General features: G+C 44.9%; 1 pseudogene; it reads left to right on the top strand.

Moving 5' to 3' along the window:
* The first annotated feature begins 11,595 nt into the window (after window positions 1-11,595).
* LOC116081548 overlaps window positions 11,596-23,778 on the top strand; it is a 35,808-nt pseudogene continuing 23,625 nt past the window's right edge.

The following is a 23,778-nucleotide window of genomic DNA, read 5'->3' as shown; positions in this document are numbered from 1 at the left end:
TCACTGCCAAGAGGTCTATGCAAGTCACAATATACAACGTTGAAAGAGCCCAGACAGAGAACTGGGGGTTGGGGTCGGAAGGGGTGGGGGAAGCGTCCCTCTAGCTGCTGTTTTGTCTTGAATGATAGGATCCAAGTTTAGCCTTTGATGACCACAATGATAGCTGAGACTCTGATAAATTAAAAGTCCGTGTGAAGCCGGGCATTGGTGGTGGTGCTCGCCTTGAATCTCAGCTTTTGGGAGACAGAGGCAGGCCAGCCTGGTCTAAAGAGGAAGTTCCAGAACAGCCAGAGCTGCACAGAGAAACCCTGTTTCATTTCGGGAAAGGAAGGAAGGAAAGAAAGGAGGGGAAAAAAGCCACGTGAAAGTTTTATTTCAGGGTTGGAAGAAGAAATAAAATGGGTTCGATTTAAATTTAAGTACATGTCAAATAAGATGAAAGATGACGATAATGTTAGGTAGGTTCAAGATTGCTTAGTTTCACAAAGACGTGCATCTACCGCATTCTTGTTTAAACTTGGCTTCTATTCCCAGAGATACCAAGTGTAGGTCCTTGAGCAGAGATACAACCGTGACAACTGTTGTGGGAGGAATTGGAAAAGCTTCGTATTTGTTTCTTTTCTTCCTAACATTAAAGATAATTTTCTCTCTGGGATTGTTAGCTATGGGCTGAGGCCTTCCTCTCATGTGGAGTGTTATCTCAGCATGCAGGAAGCTCTGAGTTCCATCCTCGGGGGTTGCAAAAACTTAGCATATAATTATGTCCACAGCCATTAGTGAGCAAAACCACAAGCATTACTATTCAGAAAAAGGGATGGTAATATAGACTGCGGAGTACTGCACTAAAAGATTTATTAAGCAAATGACACATTGATTCAGGTGAATTTTATATTTCAGAAAATTTACTATTCTGGATATGAAGTCATCATAGACAAATTGCTATAGATTTTAAAATATAGAATAGACACTAGCTGGAGAAAAAGTGCACAGGTAAAGCTTGGTAGGTAAACGAAACAGCTATAGGATCTTTGGAATGATCTTACTGGAATGCAATAGAAGGTTGCCAAGAACACAAGAACTGAGCCAAGTCCCTATCTTGAAAAACAAACCGAGTTGGTGAGGATGGCTCAGCAGGTAAAAGCACCGACTGCTCTTCGCAAGGTCCTGAGTTCAAATCCCAGCAACCACATGGTAGCCCACAATCACCTGTAATGAGATCTGACGCCCTCTTCTGTTGTGTCTGAAGACAGCTACAGTATACTTATAATAATAAATAAATCTTTAAAAAAAAAAAAGAATGGCAAAATCTTTAAAAAAAAAAAAGAAAGAAAGAAAAACAAAACAACAAGAACTGAGCCAGGCATAGGGGCTCACGTTGGTTTTGTTTGTTTGTTTGTTTTTTCAAGGCAGGGTTTCTCTGTGTAGCCCTGGCTGTCCTGGAACTCACTCTGTAGACCAGTCTAGCCTCAAACTCACAAATCTGCCTGCCTCTGCCTCCCAAGTGCTGGGATTAAAGGCGTGGGCCCAGCAGGGTCTCACATTGTTAATCCCAGCATTCAGGAGGGTGGAGGCAGAGGCAAGTAGATCTCTGTGAGTTTGAGTCCAGCTTGGTCTTCATGGTCAGACAGAGCTAAGCAGAGAGGGCCTGTCTCCAAAACTAAACAATGGCAGAAAGAGCTGGGCTTCTCTCTGTTCTTAGATAGAGCCCAGAGCCAGGTCTCTCACTTTTAGTTTTTGTTTGGGGCTTTTTGAGGCAGGGACTCACTATGTAGCCCCCGACTCACTCTGCTCTGTAGACCAGAGGGACCTCCAGATCTTCTGCCTCTGCCTCCCAAGGGCTGTGCATGAGCCACTGTTTGCAGTACTGCCATTATTTGAGAAAGTGTTTTATTTTCATCCCTAGAAGCCTCAGGGACAACTGTCCCTTTCCTTTCCAAGCTGCATAGCAGCTTCCCTGACCTCAGCCATTTTGCCCTGCAACTTGATAGAGTCTACTCTCCCGTGCCTCACTGTCCTCTCTAAACAATTTAGATGCTTCCCTCTAGGATTTTAGGACTGGCAGCTTCTTTGTCTCCCAAAACCTTTCCTTGATGTTCCCTTCTCTGATTTTTTTTTTTTTTTCTTTTTGAGACAGTCTGGCTAAGTAGCCCAGTTGAGGCCTCCTGGTTGACAGGTTGGTCCTTTGCTATGTATTGTAATGCTAAATACTGGCCCCAAAGGCCTGGTTGCCTCCAGCAACGAGAGAATGTGCAAAGATACCCAAGGAACCCTATGTGACCTTGCCTCCCAAGTTATCCCTGATTGGTGAATAAAGATGCCGATGGTGATGGCCTATAGCTGGGCAGAATTGAGATAGGCAGGGTTGAGAGAGAGAGAGAGAGAGAGAGAGAGAGAGAGAGAGAGAGAGAGAGAGAGAGAGAGAGAGGCAGAGATAGTTGGGGGGGGGGAGATGGTATGGGTTAGGTGAGTCATAAAATCATGGCCATGAGGGCTGGCCAGCTGGAGTTAAGAGCAGCCCAGAAGGAACATGGCAAGTCATATTGTGGGGCTATTGGCAGGGAAATAGATATAATAGCATAGAGGGTACATACCTGCCCTGCTCTAGTGCTGATTAAGGCTTGTTATAGTAATAAAAGCTGTGTCTTTTATCCAGAACTGAATGGTCAAAGGTGGGGTAGAAAAACCCCTTTTGAGGTTAACACTCCCTACCTCAAACTTTCAAGAGAGCTAAGATTTCTAGCATACGCTGCTACAGAGGATTCAAATCTTCCTATTATTAATTACTTTCAAAGCATGTATCAGAAATCCAAATGACACAATATTAATTTGTGTACCTCCTCTGCGAGGCACAAAAAAATGGAAACCATATAGATTCATAGCATTATCCTGATGCCAGTCCCAGTTGGTCACCTCATCTGGTGCTACAAGTTGCTAATGTTACTCAGAATGTAGGCATGGGTGAAAACAATCTCCATTAGGGACTGACTAGTTTAGTTACAATAAAACTGCATGGAGATATTACTTCTATCTGGACTTGTGTGGGGAGAGCAGGAAACTGAAGGAGTTGGACAGAGCCATACAATTGTCTGAGCTACAAAAGGTTTACAACAGCTCCCACTGACCAGGATCTACCCTAAGAGAGACTTCAGGACCATTCCAAAGGCTGATGATTAAGAAAGCTACCATTTTTCCTGGGCATTGGAGTGGGGAACTGAAGAGATTGCTCTGTGGTTAAGAGCAGATACTGGTCCTGCAAAAGATTTAAGTTCAGTTCCCAACACCCATATCAGGCAGTTTACAAACACTTTACAAACAGCTCCACAGCAATCTCTGAGGGCATGTACACACACACACACACACACACACACACACACACACACACAAATAAACATAAATCTTTAAAAGAGAGGTACTGCTTCCCCAGTGTGTGTTAGAAAAGGTATCTATGACCTGTGAACAGGAATGTGCTTTTAAACATCTTCTGCGTTGTTGAAAATGCTGCCTTCCGGGGCTGGTGAGATGGCTCAGCGGGTAAGAGCACCGACTGCTCTTCAAAAGGTCATGAGTTCAAATCCCAGCCAGCAACCACATGGTGGCTCACAACCACCCGTAATGAGTTCTGACGCCCTCTTCTGGTGCGTCTGAAATCAGCTACAGTGTACTTACATATAATAAATAAATAAATCTTAAAAAAAAAAAAAGAAAAAAGAAAATGCTGCCTTTTTTAGGACAAAAGTTTGGAGTCTAGCAGCCCCATCAGGCTAAACTCAGCCCCTTATCCAAATGTACCAATTAGAGAGAGGTGATAGTGAAAGGCAGAGAGAGGAGCTTCATCAAAGTGACCACACTTGGAGTAGGGACAAATGGAGGGGTCAGAGACCCCAAGTCTGTCTGGGCTACTGACATGAGCTTTAGATTTAGATAGAGGGAAAACTGGGGCATACTGAGGCAGTCTTGGTCAAGATGTAGTCTCCTAATGATAGTCTCAATTCTGCTCCTAGAACTTGTGTAAAGTTGTGTGAAGTTAAGAACATTTGCTGTTCTTACAGAGGTTCAGTTCCTAGCACCCACATTTGGTGGCTTACTGTTAACTGTTACTCCAGTTCCAGAGGATCCAATACCACCTTCTGGCCTCCATGGGCATGTAATTGCAGGAGAACACATACAGACAAGCAGGTTAAAAGCACATGCACGGAAAAATAATAGAAAAAAATTAAAGAGAAGAAATGATGGCTGATTCCAGGCTTCCATCCTAGTCTCAGTCTTGTGTGTGCACTCGAGGAATCATGCTGCAGCCTCCACTCCATTTTTTCCTCTGACTCCTTCTTCGACTCCTCCTCCTCCGTTTTAGACAAAGTATCATAAATTCCAGGCTAACCTCAAACTCACTACTTTGTCATCTTGAATTCCTGATCCTCCTGTCTCTCAGCCCAAGTGCTGAGATTTGAGGTGGTACACAGAGAACCTGGACCTCCTGTGTTCGAAGCATTTTACCAACTGAGCTATAGCCTGGCCCCTGAAAACAACTTCTAAATGTCTGTTTTACTTCTAGGTGAAACAAAGGAAAATCTTAGAGATCTTCATGCGTCCTCCAAATAAACCAGGGACCCATTTTCTAGACTGCTTATCAGGAACTTCTGAGTATGTCCTATTAGACCAGAGCAGGTTGTTCTGAGCTCCCATATCCCATTGGATAGGCTTCAGTTTCTAGTTAGGAGTAAGTTTCTGTTTCCTAAACCTGACATGCCTTGCAAAATATGCTTTTGAACCTACACTTGTTTGGGTCTGAGGATTTGGGAATAATACACTATGAAGACCAAGCTTGAGGCAGCAAAAGTATCTTTCTCAAAAAGCTGATCTATCAGAGAGACGGCTGGGTTCAGGATCCAAACCATGTCAGTGGTGGGGGTGCAGGACAGAACAACCTTTTAATAGAGAAAGCTGAAGATTAGGAGAGGTGAAAGGCATCCAACCAAGTTTATGGATATCTCACACCTGGTATTTCCCCTGGCTTTCTTTGGGACAGGTGGGGGGTGTTCCTTGATAGGTGTGTTGGAAGCCCCTCCCCATCCCTGCTGAAAACTAAGCTATGAAGCTAGGATATTGTGGTGTAAGTTCATCCAGGCCACCTGGAGCCAGAAAGCATTTGTGGGAATTCAGCTGTTTCTTAGAATTTAGCTTAGTACAAAACAAAGACTATATACAAGATGGAGTCCCTGTAGCTAAAAAGGCCCCAACACACTGAACTGTGGCTATCAATCCTAGCATGAATGCTTGCCCCTTACCTTGCAAAACATGTTCTCAGGGATTCTTCAATCTACACCTGTGAACACCAACCCTATGACATATGACTTCACACCTACTTGATGGATAGTCTTGATTTTTTTTCCCTTGTATAGGAATTCTTGCTTTTTCATTGTATTTTTCTAACCGCCAGTTATCTGTCCCATGTAAACACTCTTGCACCTACTTGTGTGGTTTTCTTGTTTGTTTTGTTTTTGTTTTTTATTAACCTTGTAGATTCTCTGCATAAAAGGGCTTAAAAAGCTAGCCAGGGGCCTCTCCTTAATCACTACAGGATGAGACAGCAGACAGGCTAGTGCTCATATGCACCTTTAAAAATGAAGCTTGCTGTCGGGCAGTGGTGGCACAAGCCTTTAATCCCAGCACTTGGGAGGCAGAGGCAGGCGGGGATTTCTGAGTTCGAGGCCAGCTTGGTCTACAGAGTGAGTTCCAGGACAGCCAGGGCTATACAGAGAAACCCTGTCTCGAAAAACAAACAAACAAACAAAACAAACAAACAAAATGAAACTTGCTTTAATTGGTCAGTGGTGGAAGTGGTCTCTCTCCTTGTATCTGTGGGATAAACAGCCCTGCTAGTTGAGTGTGGCTGCCATTTTACAGCAAGAAACAGCCACTAACCACAATTTAATGGATGAGGAACACAGAGAAATAAACAGATGCAACATGCTTGTGTAAGGGTCCATGATTCGACAAAGAATGATACCCCAGACTCAGATAGTATGTAAGTGCAAAGAGTGTTTTATTCAGCAGAAGTCCAGCATGCTGGGGTTGACCATTACCAAGATAGAGAGACAACCAAGTGAGCTTGAAGGCCTGATTTAAAGCACATTAGGGGATTTCTGGGTAGTTGACCTACATCTTGCTCCATCTCTAGGGACATTCCTTTGCTGGGGAATGGGACCTGAGGACTGGAAACTGCTGCTGACCCATTGTACTTGCCTCGAGCAGCTTCTGATGGCAGGGCAGTTTCTGGCTAGCTGCCTGAAGTCTGGGCTTTTTTTTTTTTTCTTTTTCTAGTAACTGACTTGCCTGGGCTTGCCTGGACTTGCAAGGCTTAGTCTCCTAAACTGCCAATTTGAAGCCTGTCATGGAGTCAACCTAATCTTCTCATTTCCCCTTCAGTTTTGGGCCATCTCAAATCCTTGAGATGTTTAATGAATCCTTTCCTTAACAAACCTAACTAAAGCGTCGATTGCTCCATATGGAATCCTTCAGGGCCAGTGCTGGACTTTTCCATCTCCTATATATCTGCATCTGTTGTGCCCAGACTGTAAAAACTCCACACCAAGAGACACCAGGAATCGCAACCCGATGTAATTGCATGAGGGTCTTTATTCAAGCTAGAGCTTGGTCACCTTCCTGATGGAACAGGAAGGAGAGTGAACCCCCGGGTCTAAGTGAAGGGGGTTTATAAAGAAAAAAACCATAAGTGGGTTTTTTTTTGTTTTGTTTTGTTTTGTTTTGTTTTTGAGACAGGGTTTCTCTGTGTAGCTGTGGCTGTCCTGGAACTCACTCTGTAGACCAGGTTGGCCTCGAACTCAGAAATCCGCCTGCCTCTGCCTCCCAAGTGCTGGGATTAAAGGCGTGCACCACCACTGCCCGGCTTTTCTTTTTTTTAAAAGATTTATTTATTTATTTATTATATGTAAGTAGACTGTAGCTGTCTTTAGACACACCAGAAGAGGGCATCAGATCTCATCACAGATGGTTGTGAGCCACCATGTGGGTTGCTGGTATTTGAACTCAGAACCTCTGGAAGAGCAGTCAGTGCTCTTAACCGCTGAGCCATCTCTCCAGCCCCACAAGCGGGGTTTTTAAGCCTTGGCATTACAAGAGAGGGTAAAGGAATGCCATCCTTCAAACCTGATAACATTTGTCCAGACTGTGGGGCAGAACCATGCAGCTGGAAAGGGACCTTTCTGACCTGGGAGAAGTAACCTGTGCTATCAGAAGCTGGTGTAGTTTTACAACTGGCCACAGCTGTCTGGGAACAATTAATTGCCTCTTTTTCATAGTCTAAGAGTGGGCTATTATCATTTCAAGGGTATTAGCTTCTGCTTCCTTCCAGGGGAGAAGCCATCTGCACCAGAAAAAGGTTGGTTGTTAATCAAAAGGACTGTGAGTTTCACTGATGTGGAGGCTAGGGCATTGTACTGGCTGGTTTTGTGTATCAGCTTGACACTGGCTGGAGTTATCATGAAGAGGTCAGTTTAGGAACTTTAGAAAATTCTACCAGACTCCACCCCTCCTGGAAGCAAAAGGTCATGAAGAACATAGGCAACCCTCCCCTCCAGAAGGGAGGGGCTGATTGTATTCCTCAGACCACAGGGAGGAAGGACCGACCACCGGAGCTCATAGACACATTCCGCCACCCTTTCCTATAGACCAATCGGTTTAAAAGTCACACTGTTCTGCCAATCACCTTGTGCCTAATGGCTGCTGCCTTGAGAATTGTATAAAGGCTCCCACGGTCTTTCTATCTCCATGTGCAGGGCGACCCCAACATGTTGGAACAATAAATTCCTCTTGCTTTTTGCATCGATTCCCAACTCTGCATTGTTCACTCTGGGAGTCCCTGGCACCAGAGTCTTACATTTGGTGCGTGGGCCAGGAATCCAACTCCTTGTGGGAACACACTGGAGTGGTGAATCAGAGGTCTCTCTCGAGCTTTTACCATGGTTCCTGTTTGTCAAAGTCTGAGTCTGTAAATCTGTTTGAACTTTTGCTTGCAAGCATTGGGAGGCTTGGAGAGCCTACAGTGTCTGGTTCAGTGCAGTCAAGTGCTGTGGACAGACATGCCTTGCTTTCCTACAACTAACAAAAGGGCTCAGGCAGTCTCTGATCTCCTCCTCTGAGAGATCATCCCCCAGTTTGGTGTCCAAGCATCCCTCCAGTCAGACAATGTTCCTGAATTTACTTCCCAAGTTTCTTAAATTCTATCTAAGGCCCTAGACATCCCCTGGAATTTTCATATTCCCTACCACCCTCAATCTTCAGGTAAGGTAGAAAGAACCAACCACTCTTTAAAAACCACTTGTTGCTAAGCTGTCACAGGAACTTCACCTTGATTGGGTAAAACTCCTTCCTCTGGCTCTTTTCAGGCTATGAGATCTCCCCAGTAACATCTCAGCTCCCTCTTTGAACTCATGTATGGATGTCTGGTCCCAACTCCTGGTCTTTCACCTCAATGTTCTCCCCTCCCAGACCATCTACTCACCCCATTACTTTGCCACCTCTGTTCTCTCCTATGGAACTTTGCTGACCACCATCTACCTCAGCCATACACTGTCTCCTGTCCACTGCCTGTCAACATTGGAGACCAGGTTCTTCTGTCCCCTCCAGACCATTGGCCCTTACCTTGTCTCCTAAATGGCAGGGCCCTTTTAAGATAATCCTTGTGACCCCTACAGCTGCTAAATTCAAGGGACTCTCTCATTGGGTCCATCTGTCTTACCTCAAATCTTTCATTTCTCCACCTAAAAATGACTCTTCTTCATAAACATTGACCCTACTCTGTTAAGCTCTGAAGAAGATGTTGAGACCACACACCTTGTCCCCAATCCCAGAAAATGAGACTCCACTCAGGCAGCCAAGCTTGACGAGCTCACTGGATTAGACATGGGTTTCTCATCCTTCCCCTGCTGTTCATTTCCATCCAAGGTAGCCCTTACATCTGGAGATTCGAGGTTCAAGAAACCCCCACTGATAACAGTCTTTCCAAATAGGGTGAAGAAACTGCTCCATAGCTAGATACCAGGAACCCAACCAAATTGCTATCATCCCTGTATCTGTTATCCCATCTAAATATTATGATCTCTTTACTTGCTTTCTCTTTGACCAGACAAAAGATTATTGTAGTAAATGGTCAGACGAATAAGGGGGCTGCCTATATTGGTCTTGTCAGATACATATGCTAGGATCACGGACAAATCATTTCTTCTATCAACACCACAAGACACTTTTTTTCTACATGCAAGACCCACAGAATCCCAGGTGGGAGACAGGAGTTGTTGGTAAGCTCTACTGTAAAAATCAACCTGGGTCCCCAGTAAGTACCATCCATATCCAGAGAAAGTATGTCTCAATTGTTCAACCCCTGGATATTGGAAAAGTAGGGGAGATAATCAAACACTCTTCCAAGGTCCTCACCTCTTTGACATCACCCCTCATAAAAGGCACTAACTTGTCATTTTGCCTTTTGCTTCAGACCTTGAAATCAGCATACCAACTCCTTAGTGTCACCAGACCTGGTCCCTTTAAAAATTGCTGGCCTGCCGGGCAGTGTTGGCGCACACCATTAATCCTAGTACTTGGGAGACAGAGGCAGGTGGATTTCTGAGTTCGAGGCCAGCCTGGTCTACAAAGTGAGTTCCAGGACAGCCACAGCTACACAGAGAAACCCTGTCTCGAAAAACCAAAAAAAAAAAGAGTAAAGATTGCTGGCTATGTGTCCCCCCTGGAACTAACTCACAATTGCCACTTACAGCGTCTCCGGTGATACTGCCAAGTAACCTTACCTCACATTTTGTCAGCTGCCCTGACTCTGACGTTTCCATGATTCCGTACCTTACCTCTATCCCTCTCTTTGGCATGACAGACTGTTTTAAGACCTCCAGGACACGTTCTGTAGGAAGGAACACTAAGCCCCATAGACTGCAATATTACTGCAACCCTTGATACATCATCTCTGCCACAATGCCCTGCAGTCCAAAACACGCTAATTCTTTGTGGCACTCAGGTATATCATTGCCTACCCACCAGCTGGTCAGGAGTTTGCACATCGGTGCTCCGTTTTCCTGAAAGAGTAATCCAGGGAAATGAGCTCCTGCCAATCTCAGTTGTAGATATGATAGCTGCCCAACATAAGAGGGCAGTTCAGGTTGTGCCACTCTTGGTTGCTGTGGGAATAGCCATAGGTGCTGGTACTGGAATTGCAGGGAAAACAAGTTCCATGACCCAATATAATACATTCACTTCCAAGCTTGACAGCAGTTTTCAAAAAGTGTCTGAAACCATGCTTATGATCCAGAAACAGGTCAACAATTTGGCAGCTGTGGTGCTTCAGAACAGACAGGGGCTAGATGTCCTGACAGCTAAAGAAGGTGGTCTTTGCCTGTTCCTCCAAGAAGAATGCCATTTCTACAATAACAATCCGGGATAGTGAGAAATAAAATCCAGGAGCTACAATCAGACACACAGAATTTCAGGGAATGTGAGGCCTCTAGTTCTGGGGTTTTCGAAAATCCTATATGGAAGTGGATACTCCGGCTCGTAACCCCTTTCCTAGTCATCTTCCTGGTGTCATTATTCTCTTCCTACCTCATTAATCTTGTTTCTACATTCCTTCAATGACAAATATAAAAAAATTCTAACCAAACTATTAATCAGTTCCTGTCACAGGATTGCCAGCTGCTGTCCACAGAGGAGCCACCGTCCACAGAGGAGCCACCGTCCACAGAGGAACCTGATGCTAATGTTTGCCAAGTAGACCTGGTGGTGAAAATCAGCTACACCCCAAAATTATGATACCCCTACACAGCAGGAAGCAGTCTAAGAGACATGACACCCCTATCCCCTTTTCACTGTTGGCTTCCCCCTCCACTTTTGTTCCTTTTCTTTATGATAAGAAAAAGGGAGGAATGCTGTCATCAAAAGACCAGTTTTACAAATTGGCTCCAAAGCTTTTATCATTATCAATTGGTGGTGGTGGTGCATGCCTTTAATCCCAGCACTAGGGAGGCAGAGACAGGCGGATTTCTGAGTTTGGGGCCAGCCTGGTCTACAGAGTGAGTTCCAGGACAGCCAGGGCTACACAGAGAAACCCTGTCTTGAAAAACCAAAAAAAAAAAAAACAAAAAACAAAAAACAAATTGGCTCCAAAGGTGACACCTGTTGCTGTGACATACCTTCCCAGAGCCCACTTCCCACACTCACTTGTAAACAGGCTAAGGTACAGTCTATATAAAAGACAGACCTTTCCCCACTTTTGCCCCCCCTTTTGCCCTTTGTCTTTCTCTCTTTCCTTTCTTTGTCCCCAGTAAACCTCTCATGCGGAACTGCTTTGACCTGGTGTCCAGATTCGACCTGCTATTTTAACACATCAGAGGCAGAGAGGAGAGTTGCAGAGGCAGAGAATGAGAACGTCTCAGGAAAAGAGGAAGGGCAACATGGAGGTGGACATGAACCAGTGTGGAGTTAACCAGCCACAGGTAGTTATGATATCAAAAGGTTAGAATAATTGGGATAAAGCTTTTATCATTATCAATTGGTTCTGAAATTATTGTATTGCCGATGGCGGAGAGGGAATTAGCAGCTCAGCCAGATGCTTCGGGGGCCAGCTGGAGAGAGTTGCCAGCGGCAGGAGTGTGGGAGTGTGGTCTGGCCCCGCCAGGGAGTTGGTGGGTTGAGAGAAGCAGGATGGCAGAAAGTTGGCAGGGTTCATTTTTAATATTTCTCACCAGTGGCTCCCCTTGAATATGTACCTTAGATAGGTGACTTCAAGTTGACAAAGCTAGGTCTTCTTAGCAGACACTCAGCTCCTGTAGCTGGTCTCTTGTGGCCTCCTGGCATGTCTCCAAGTTGGGGGCTGCAATACATACTGAAGCACAGTAATTTGGGGGTGGGCCCACCAGTACTCACCCAAGTCCTTGTTCAGAACCTCCTCAAAGGTGGTTGGTGAGTTCTTTTATTATTATTATTAGTAGTAGTAGTAGTAGTAGTAGTAGTAATAGTAGTAGTAGTAGTAGTAGTAGTAGTAGTATATTTACTTACATTTCAAATGTTATTCCCTTTCCTGGTTTCCCTTCCAAAACCCCCCTCCCCCCTCCTTCCTTGTCCTGCTCACCAACCCACCCACTCCCACTTCCTGGTCCTGGTATTCCCCTACAATGGGGCATTGAGCTCTCACAGGCCTCTCCTCTCACTGATGACCTACAAGGCCATTCTCTGCTACATCTGTGGCTGGAGCCATGAGTCCCTCCATGTGTACTCTTTGGTTGGTGGTTTAGTTACTGGGAGCTCTGTGGGTAATGGTTAGTTGACATTATTGTTCCTCCTATGGGGCTACAAACCCCTTCAGTTCCTTGGTTCCTTTCTCTAGCTCCTCCATTGTTGACCCTGTGCTCAGTCCAATGATTAGCTGAGAGCATCCGCTTCTGTATTTGTTAGGCACTGGTTGGTGAGTTCTTGAACCCTTGAGGCAGGCATGCTTTAAGTCAGCTATCCCTTGAAGCCTCTCTCCAAGTCTTGCCATTCAAAGGCAAATAGAGGCTGCTTTTGAGTGCCAGAGTCAGGCTGCAAAGCCATTCCGAGGCTGAAGCTTCCAAAGGATGTTAGGGGTGGCTTGGTTAACAAAAGTCATGTTCACAGCTGACTGGTGCTTTCTAGCTTCTGGGTCAAAAGCAGTGTAGGTCCTACAGGCTTCTAAAGGTCTTTCTAGACATTCCCTGGGGTTCTCACTCTTTCGGTACATCACCTGGCTCACCTTAGATTAATTTGTGGGCTGTCTGGCAGCCTCTTGGAGGCCCCACCCCATCAGAATCTGACAGTAGACCCCGAGCCTCTCCTTACCTTGAGCAGTGTTAAAATTCCAGTTGGGTCTAGTCAAAGGAAGGTTGCATCGATAATCAGCTTGAACTCAAGTGGGCAGCCCATTTCCTCTCTCTGTCCTCTCTTGTGAAGAGGACCTGGAGTGATTGCTGATAATCATCCCAGGTGGGCCAGTGAGTTAGCATGATTGAATTTAGAAGACCCTAAAAATGGGGGGTTCTCCAACTTCTAATTGTAAGGATGGCAAATACCACATATGTTCTGAACTGTCTCCTCTGAGCTCTTTTTTCTGATAACTGACTTGCCTTGGCTTGCCTGGACTTGCCCAGTTCTTACCAGTAGTTTCCTAAACTGCCAATTTGAAGCCTGTCATGGAGTCAAGCTAGGCTTCTCACTTGGATGTCTACATCAACACACTAGGGAGACCATGGAGACCCCCTCCCAGAGGTGCTGAACTTACCAGGGTTGTTACAGTTAGAACAACAGCCTTAACAAACTAGTCTTAGCCATCAGTCCTCAATATTACAATTAAACAGATAAATACTAGTGAAAAGCATAAAAATGGGATTTTTTTCAGCGTGGCCTCTTTGGGAAACGGGATAATCTGTATCCCTCTGCTGCTCTGTGGCAGCTCCTAATCCATCTTCGGAGGCCTGACATGAAATATATGTTTCTGTAGAAGGCAAAAGAGGTACGTACAAGCAGGCATTGTCTCAACTCCAACCTCTCTTGCAAAGTGATCTGACAGGTTGTTTGAAATCTCTCTCAAGAAAACAAGATCATCCTCTGACTGGCACCAGTGTCAAGCCTCTTACTTCCCCCAGCATGAGGTTCCTGGGGAAATTCCAATTTGAAAGGGAGCATTGTTTCAATAGTCTGATTGCCAAAAGAAGATTGATTCCCAAGGGTTCCTTTAGAATGCCCTAATTCCTGCCAGGACAGCGATGGTAGTAACAACATTCTGACCTGTAGGTTAAGTTGCAATTGCCCTGCTGAAGAGGCAAGAGACCTCCGAAGGCAGAAAGAGAATAGAAGGAGAATATGCAAGGGCCACAGCTGGTGAGCCTACAACTGAAAAAAACATAAACAAACAAACAAACACCCCCCCCCCAAAACCATCTAACACAACCTCTGAGACTTGAAGGGAGGATGGGTTGCTGTGGTGAGAGGTGCAGCTACCATGGCCAGCAGAGGAACAACCTGAGGGAGGCAAGTGTTAACCCTCAATTTTGGTCAATTCTGACCTCAAAGGATTTATTTTAAACATATTCATGCACCGCACAACTTAGTGAAAAAATTTCTTGGTGATAATTGACTCAATTCCGTGTACACAATAAAGCTTAATATGTGACTACCTTGAAACTCTTTGTAAAGTACATGTACTACATCCACTACAAAGATGGGGTCTACGGGTTGACTATATGTGATACCTTGCACAAGCAGGTTCTGTAGATTGGCCAGCTCACAGTAAGCGCCTAAGGGAGGATCTGGTGTAAGGAGAAGTCCCAGCACTCTGGGCAGAAAATGGGTTATACACATCCCTCTCTTTGAAGAGACAACCCTGTGTTTTTTTAACAATCCTAGTGCCCACCAGGCAGTGGTGGCGCACGCCTTTAATCCCAGCGCTTGGGAGGCAGAGGCAGGCTGATTTCTGAGTTCGAGGCCAGCCTGGTCTACAGAGAGAATTCCAGGACATCCAAGGCTACACAGAGAAACCCTGTCTCCGGGGAAAAAAAAACCAATCCTGGTACGCCTTGTGCTTATCTGTGAGTATAAGGACGTCTGAGATAGACAAAGAGGGAGTCGAGGTAAAGAAGATGAAAGCCTTCTCAGGCCATGTTACACTGAGCTGAAACATCTGTAATATATTTTCTGAGGAAAAGGGAGTATTTAAAAAAAAATCATTGAAATTTCCTAAATATAAAATGTCATAGACTTAAGGTGATGTGTTAGAACGGCAGGTCTCCTCAGAACATGCTACACTAGGCCCAAACAGTTCTACGTGTAGGAGGTTTAATTGAGAGGGAGAGAGGGGGTAGTGGTGCGGAAAGAGAGGAAGGGGACAGAGAAAGATGGAGGAATGTTCCCCATGTATGTATGTATATATATATATATATATGTGGATTGTGAAGTATGGCCACAGGTAAAGGTGGGAGGTGAGCCCAATGGATTCTGGGAATATGGTGGCTGTTGCCCTGGCAACAGTTCTGTGGACCCGCCCATGCATTGCCACAGGCTTTGGATGTCCTAATGCTAACATACCTCCCTTTTTGATATTATAAAGAGAAGGAAAGAAAAAGGGAAGGGGAAGCCACTGGTGAAAAGGGAACGAGGGCTTCGTGTCTCTTAAGTTACTTCCTGCTGTCTAAGGGCTTTGTCAATGGGGGGTAGCTGGCTTTCACCATCGGGATCCACTTGGTAAATGTTCCCATCAGGTTCCTCTGTGGACAGTGGCTGGTAATCCTGTAATAGGAGCTGATTGATAGTTTGGTTAGAATTTTTTTGTATTTGTCATTGAAGAAATGTAGAAACAAGATTAATGAGGCAGGGAGTAAATAATAACACCAGGAAGATGACTAGGAGAGAGGAGTTACAAACGGGAGTATCCACTTCCATATGGGGTTTCCAAAAATCTCAGAACTGGAGGTCTCACGGTCTCTGAAATTTTTTATATCTGACTGTAGCTCCTGGATTTTATTTCTTACTATCCCCGATTGGTTGATGTAGAAGCAGCATTCTTATTGGAGGAACAGGCAAAGACCATCTTCTTTAGCTGTCAGGACATCTAGTCCCCGTCTGTTCTGAAGCACCATGGCTGTCAAAGAATCGATCTGTTTCTGGATAGTAAGCACAGTTTCAGACATCTTTTGAAAATTGCTTTGAAACTGAGAGGTGAATGTATTACATTGGATCATGGAAGTTGCTATCCCTGCAACTCCAGTTACCAACACCTATGGCTATGCCTGTAGCAACCAAGAGTGTCACAACTTGGACTGCCCTCTTATGTTGGGCAGCTATCATATCTACAACTGGGATTGGCAGGGGCTCGTTTCCCTGGATTACTCTCAGTTCAGGGAAAAGAAGTACTAATGTGCAAACTCCTGACCAGCTAGCAGGTAGGCGATGATATGCCTGAGTGCCACAAAGAATTGATGTGTTTTGGATTATAGGGCATTGTGGCAGAGATGATACATTAAGAGTTATGGTTCTATTGCTCTCTAGGGAGCTCAGCATTCCCACTGAATGAGTCCCAGAGACCTTAAAACAGGTTGCTATGCCAAAGAGAGGGACAGAGGTAAGGTATGGAGTCATGGTGACACTGGAGCCAGGGCAGCTGACAAAGGGTGAGGTAAAGTTACTTGGCAGTATCACTGGAGACACTATAAGTGACAATTGTGAGTTAGTTCCAAGAGTGTACACATAACCAGCACTCCTTAAAGTGTCCAGGTCTGGTGACATTAAGGAATTGGTATGCCAAGGTCAAGGTCTGAAGTAAAAGGCGAAATGACAAGTTAGTGCCATTTATGAGGGGTGATGTCAAAGAGATAAGGAACTCAGAGGAGTGTTTGATTATCTCCCCTACTTTTTCAATATCCAGGGGTTGGGCAATTGAGACATATTTTCTCTGAATATGGATGGTACTTACTGGGGCCCCGGGCTGATTTTTACCATACAATATACAACTTACCAACAACTCCTGTCTCCCACCTGGAATCCCATGGGTCTTGTATGTAGAAAAAGAGTGTCTTGTGATGTTGATAGAAGAAATGATTGATTTGTGATCCTAGCATATGTATTTGACAAGACCAATATGGGCAGCCCCCATATTTGTCTGGCCATTTTCTACAATAATCTTCTGTCTGGTCAAAAAGAAAGCAAGTATAGAGATCATAATATTTAGATAGGATTACAGATACCTGGATGGTAGCAGTTTGGATTGGTTCCTGGCATCTTGCTATGGAGCAGTTTCCTGACCCTATTTGGAAAGACTGTTTGTTATCTGTAGGGGTTTCTTGAATCTCGAATCTCCAGATATAAGGGCTACCCTGGATAGGAATGAACAGCAGGGGGAGGATGAGAAACCCCTGTCTAATCCAGTGAGGTTGAGCTTGGCTGGCTGAGTGGAGTCTCATTTTCTGGGATTGGGGACAAGATAGGCAGTCTCGTTGTCCTCTGGAGCTTAATAGAGCATGGTCCTGTTAAGATTGATGTGTATTGGCTGGGCGGTGGTGGCGCACGCCTTTAATCCCAGCACTTGGGAGGCAGAGGCAGGTGGATTTCTGAGTTTGAGGCCAGCCTGGTCTACAGAGTAAGTTCCAGGACAGCCAGGGCTATACAGAGAAACTCTGTCTTGAAAAAAAAAACAAAAAAAAACAAAAAACAAAAAACAAAAATCAGGAGGACGCCCTTGTTATTACCAAACATGGCAAATCTCTCCTTAAAAAAAAAAAAAAGATTGATGTGTATGAAGAAGAGCTTGGATTATGTACCTGGTAGAGCCCAGTAATTGTATGACAACAGGAGAATGATGTTTAGCAACAGAGGGGTTCTGGACATCCCAGACTCGGGGATCTACCTGAGAGACTGGTAAAGGAAATAACAACATGGTACTGTTAGTAGGTTGCCTGACTAGGAGAAGGAGCAAAGGAACCACTAGCGAGTCTGGGTTTAGGCAAATGTGGGGAGCAAAGGAAATAAAGGTTCCCAGCCTAGCTAGAAGATCCCTTCCCAATAAGGGGACAGGACATGTTGGCACTACCTTAAAGGAATGGGTGAGAGGTACACCCCTAAAAATGCAACTAAGTGGTGGGGTCTGGAGAGGGAAGTAAGGTTGTCCTCCTACCCCAACAATAGGACAACTAGAAGGAGAAGTGGGTCACCAAAACTCCGTCAGGACCGAGTAAGTGGCTCCAGTGTCCAAGAGGAAGGAGATGGACCGCCCACATACCACAATATTTACCTGGGGCTCCCTGCTAGTGATGGCAATGGTTGGGTCAGGGGAGCTCAGGCCTCCTCAGTCAGCCATAGCCAAGCCTAGGAGATCAGCTGGAGGGTTATCTGGGAGTGATGTCCCTTTGTTCTGCATAACATGAGGGCAATCAATGTCCCTCTTGATGGCACCTAGGGCATGGCCCTCTTGGCTTGAGGAAGTTAGGGCAGGATTTTGTCCAATGACCTTGTTTACTACATTTGTAGCAGGTACCTGATGGTCTCTGAGTCTTAGGAGACCATGAGTACAGGGTAGTGGTGAGGGCTGATAGGGCAGCCTTTGCCAGCACATGGTATTTTTGTTTGTGGATTTTATCATTTCTCCCATGGTACACTTTGAAGGCCAGCACTAAGACTTCTGCCTGTGGAGTTAGGGGTCCCCTCTCCAGTTTTTTAAGTTTAGCTCTTATGTTGGGGTAGCTCTGGGAAAAGAAGTAGGTCATCAGAAGTTGCTTACCTTCTGGGTTTTTAGGATCCAGACTGGTATGCTGTAATAAAGACTTTGTAAGGCATTCTAAAAATTGAGATGGATTCTCCTGCTTGTCCTGGACAACCTCTTGGAGTTTTTCAAAATTTACTGGTTTTAAGGCCGCTTTTCTAAGACCAGCCAGAAGGCATGTAATGAACCTGTCCCTGGTTAAAATACCACCTGCAGAATTGTAATTCCTCCGGGGATCCTGGTCCAGCACTGTCTCAGAGCCAATTGAGTATGTGTTGTCTGTTTGGTGAATTCCATCTGCGTGCACTCTTGCTGCTTCCCGGACTCGTCTGCATTCCTCAGGAAGTAAGTTGTTAGTAAGGATCATATGAACATCATAGAAAGTCAAGCTGCAAGATTGAGTGATATACTGGAACTCTTTAGTAAACTTGGAAGAGTTAGAAGTATAGGACCCCAGCCTGTTTTCTATTTGGGAAGGTTTACTAAGTGAGAACGGAACATGTACTCTGACAAGACCATCTACTCCAGCAACTTCCCTTAGAGGCAGGACCGTTGCTGGGTCAGGTGTCTCTGGGGAGGAAGGACTTGGAGGTTTGTCTGTAGCCTTAGAGCGGGTGACAGAAGAAGTGAAGGTAGCTGCTAATGTGGGGCATTTGGAGTGGCCCACAGCTGGCACAGAAGGGGAGGGCTCTGGAGAGGGAGAGCTAGCAGGCTCTGGAGCATCATGGTGAGGAGGAGAAACTGAGGCAGCAGTTTGGGTTTTCGGCGGCATGGAGACAGGTCTGCGGTGAAAAGGGGGGTGGTTTTTAGCTGGATCTAGCATTGTAGCGTCATCTAGCGGAGGTTGTGTAGATTTCACGACTACGAGAAGTTGGGTTGGGGAACAAGAAGAGCACAAGGAGGGATTGGAACGGAGATAGATAAATGCTTGGACATAGGAAATCTCCTTCCATTTACCAGTTCGCTGGCAGTATGTATTAAGATCTCTTAAAATAGTTGGATCTAGGGTGCCATTAAGTGGCCACTTTGAACTCCCATCTAATTGATATTTAATCCAGATCTTATTGCAGAGATATATTAATTTTGATGCCTTTAAGTCAGGCATTAGCTTTAAAGATTTGAGATTTTCCAGGAGACATCCCAGTGGGGTGCCTAGAGGTATGGTTGAAGACATTCTGGCACCCATTGGCGGGTGGTTGGATTGTTCCTACTAGTGTCCTGAGAACAATCCAAGCACCAAAGAGTTAACAGCCAAAGCTAGTGGTTCAAGTCATCATGAGAAACCCCTAGTGGCAATCTAGCATACCTCGGCGGCCTGCTGTGGAAAGCAACCCACCCTGGATTATGGCTGCTAGAGCCCGGAAAAAAAATTAGGAATGAGAGTTGCTTCTGAGGGAGGGGCAACCAATGACAGAAGTCCTAAGACATACGTCAACTGGGAGGCGTGACCGTAAACCCCGTGGTTCCCAGAGAAGGCTGGCCAGGCAGTATCTGGGAAGATGGATGTTCTCCACTTGACTGATCCTATTAATATGCCGGTGTCTGTGCGAGAATTATAGCAGACTGGTAAATGGAAAACATGGAACTGAATGGGTAAGTGTAAACCTGAGCAGAGGCTACCCCTCCCCCCCGATAGACCAAGAGGGGTGCCGGCTGCGGCTCCGGTTCCAGCTGCAACTTGGTGGTGGTGTCTTTAGCAGTGGCAGCTTCCGTGATGAAAGCCTGCAATTGTTGTAGCCACCAGCTGAGGGGGCTGTGAACTCACATACTGATGGCAGCTGTGGTTGCCGGTGCTGGGACCGATCCATGTGGTTGTGATCTCTGCCAGGCCTGCTGCAGGGCAGCTCAGTCAGTGCTGACGAGAACTGCCATGACCCGGGTGTCGGCACCAAATGATGTGTTAGAATGTCGGGTCTCATCAGAACATACCACACTAGGCCCAAACAGTTCCAAGTGCAAGAGGTTCAATTGAGAGGGAGAGAGGGGATAGTGGCGTGGAAAGAAAGGAAGGGGAGAGAGAGAAAGATGGAGGAATGCTCCCTGTGTGTGTGTGTGTGTGTGTGTGTGTGTGTGTGTGTGTGTGTGTGTGTGTATATATATATATATATATATATATATATATATATATATATGGGTTGTGACGTATGGCCACAGGTAAAGGTGGAAGGTGAGCCCAATGGATTCTGGGAATATGGTGGCTGTTGCCTTGGCAACAGTTCTGTGGACCTGCCCATGCATTGCCACAGGCTTTGGATGTCCTGATGCTAACATAAGGTACATAACAGAGAGAAAGGAACAACTATCTAACTTGTGGGGTCCAGCAAAAGGAAAAATGTGGACCTACCTGGTTAAAAACTAATTAGAGAAGCTTGGAATAGTGGTATATACTTTTAATCCTAGAATTCTGGGAGGCTGTCAAAGGCAGAGTCTCTGTAAGTAGAAGGGCAACCTGGTCTACAGAGTGAGATCTAGACAGAGTGAGCCAGAGCAACGTAGTGAGACCCTGTCTTGAAACAAAACAAAACAAAACAATAATAATTAGAGAGAAAGACATGGGTCTGGGACTTGAGAGGCAGAGGTAGGTGTATCTCTGTGAGCTTAGGGTCATCTTGTTCTGCAGAGTGAATTCCAGTACAGCCAGGGCTACATGGTAAGATGCTGCCACCAAACAAAATAACAAAAATACTAAGACTTTCAAAATGGATGCAACACAACTAAGGACTTTTCTGAAGGAGGGCCCCTGTGCACATGCCCATCTCATACACACAGGAAGCTGGCCTTGGATATAGGCTTGAAATTAAAAATGAAACTAAAGAATAGGAGACATGCCAGGCAGTGGTGGCACATGCCTTTAATCCCAGCACTTGGGAGACAGAGGCAGGTGGATTTCTGAGTTCGAGGCCAGCCTGGTCTACAGAGTGAGTTCCAGGACAGCCAAGGCTACACAGAGTAACCCTTTCTCAAAAAAACCAAAAACCAAAACAAAACAAAGTTAAAAAAAAGAATAGGAGATGTTATGAGACAGCTAATTCTTGTTCCAGTTAAATAAGTAAGAGGTGTTTCATAGAGGTTGTAACAGAAGCCATTTGTAGGAGTGTATGGAAGAAAATAAGGACTATGCCAGATGACTCATTAAAGAATCTGATCTTGTCCCAGTCAGGGTCAGGACTGTGAAAGACAGAACACAGAGCTGACTGTAGCCTTGAACTGCAGCCAAAGCGGAAGTCAAGAGTCAGGTTGATGTGCTCTTGGAGGCCCCTGTGATTAATCACAGAGTCATTAAAGCATACACTGGGGGTTGGTCAGGCCTGGAGACGCAAACCCTGCCTCCAAGATATAAAAAACAAGAGAGAGAGATGAAGATGGCAGATGAAGTCATTAGTGGCAGATAATGTGCCTAACAGTAAAACAACAGATCCTGATTAATAGTGATATTAATATGCCACTCTGTGCAGTCCATCAATGTTTAAAGATTTGGATTGCAATCAAAAACATTTGGACTGGTCAGAGTCCAGTCAGGAAAATGGAAACTACTCTAGATATTTCAGACAGCCAGAGTGCAACACAGGAACTTGGCTGCCACAGTAAATTGCTTCACAAAGGCCATCTCTACTCACATTAGATACTGAAGGGCTGGAGAATTTTAGAATTTTAAAATAAGAGCATTTAATAGAGTTGTATCAGTAGGAATGTATAATGTATAATCTTTACCTAAAAAGACATAGAAAACCTCTGTAACGAGCCAAGAATGTAGACTAGCCAGTTTCAGGAACCTGTTGGCCACAAAGGCCCCCCCCAGTTAGGTCCAAGAACAAAAAGCAGGATATGAGCATTTGATATTATTTATTCATCTGGCTAGAAACTTGACTGTGACTGACAGCACTCCTTTCTCAGACTCAACGAAGAAATTGGGCATCATTGGAGCTGCTCCAGCTGTGGTGAGACAGCCACTAGGCAAAAGTTGCCTCTTCATCTGCAGACAATACTGTCCAAAAAGAACACACAGGCCTAGGACAGCTTATATCTGCTGAGACAGAGTAGGCCAGTTCTTAATGTTCCTGTTCTCAGACATTCATGGGCCAAAAGGCTGAAGATGGATGCTCCAATGTTTTGAAGTAAGGACTGTCCAGGTGTCCACCAGTCTCTATTAATTGGCAATATTTTTGGAAGCTGTGTTAGGCTTCCCATATATTCTCTATTATTCAGCCATTCCTGGATTTCTGATGGAGTTGAAATACTACGAAAGTTAGAAGAGATGCAGGATAAGTCATTAAGAAAACTAGTGCAGGTAACTGAGAAAATGTTTTAAACAGAGAAAGAAAAAGGAAAGTTGCAGAACTGTCAAAGGGCATAGTGAAGAGATAGAACATTTAAAAGAGAGTCTTTGAAGATGGAGTCTAGTGTAAGAGTCAGAAGGAATAAGAGGCTAGAGAACTGGAGATAAAGACAGGAAAGAAGAGAAGCTAGGAAGCTTGAGAGCTAGTAAGGTAGTGCATGGCAATAGAAGAGAGTTAGGAGTTCCCCTGACAGTTATCTTGAGACTGGACTTAGAGACTGCAGGGGCAGCTAAAGGAACATCCGATATGGTATTGCATCATAAGGCTTATGGAGAGTTAAGAGCTGCCATTGACTTAAATATAGGAGAATGCTGCTTTTCTGTAAACCATTCAGGAGTCATTAGAGACTCCATGAGTAAGCACAGAGAAAGACTAAATAACTATAGGTCCATGCGTGCTAAATAAATTAGTTGCTTTTATCAGGGAAAGAATAAGTGCTGTTCAGATTTTAATGTTATGCCAACGATACTATGCTTTGCAAGGCCAGGAAAATCTAGAATATGATGATACTGATATTTAGTTCTATGATTAGAACTATCTACTAGGAGAAGTGGGGAATGAAGGGCTGGAGAATTTTAGAATTTTAAAATAAGAGCATTTAATAGAAATGTATCAGTAGGAATTTATAATGTATAACCTTTACCTAAAAGGACATGGAAAACCTCTGTAACGAGCCAAGAATGTAGACTAGCCAGTTTCAGGAACCTGTTGGCTACAAAGGCCCCCCCCAGTTAGGTCCAAGAACAAAAAGCAGGATATAAGCCATCTGGGTGGTTCCAGGGAACAGTCAGCCATAAAGTGAATAGCATTGACCAAACCACATTCTTGTGAATAATTAGTGTGCAGGATGTTTTCCTTATGACCCTGACTCAATCAGGGGTTGGGTCCCTTTAGAATTTTCCACTGTTTTTTGTTATGTTTCCTTGGTAACCCCCTCACCCTCCTAGTTTGTGGTTTTCCCTATAAATACCCCTCACTTCTTGTGCTCGGAGTCGAGCTCCTCTGCCCTGCATGGGTAATGTACTTGGATCCAGTATACTGGCTTCCCCCCAAATAAACCTCGTGTGCTTGCAGCAAGATCGGTCTCTCATGAGTTACTGGGTGGTTGTGTGATCCCGAGACTTGAGTGAGGATCTCCCGACTCTGGGGGTCTTTCAATAC

This window comes from Mastomys coucha, unplaced genomic scaffold (genome assembly GCF_008632895.1).
Source record: "Mastomys coucha isolate ucsf_1 unplaced genomic scaffold, UCSF_Mcou_1 pScaffold7, whole genome shotgun sequence".
NCBI lineage: Eukaryota > Metazoa > Chordata > Mammalia > Rodentia > Muridae > Mastomys > Mastomys coucha.
Note: the sequence above shows the minus strand (reverse complement) of the source record. Positions and strands in the feature narration are given on the sequence as shown.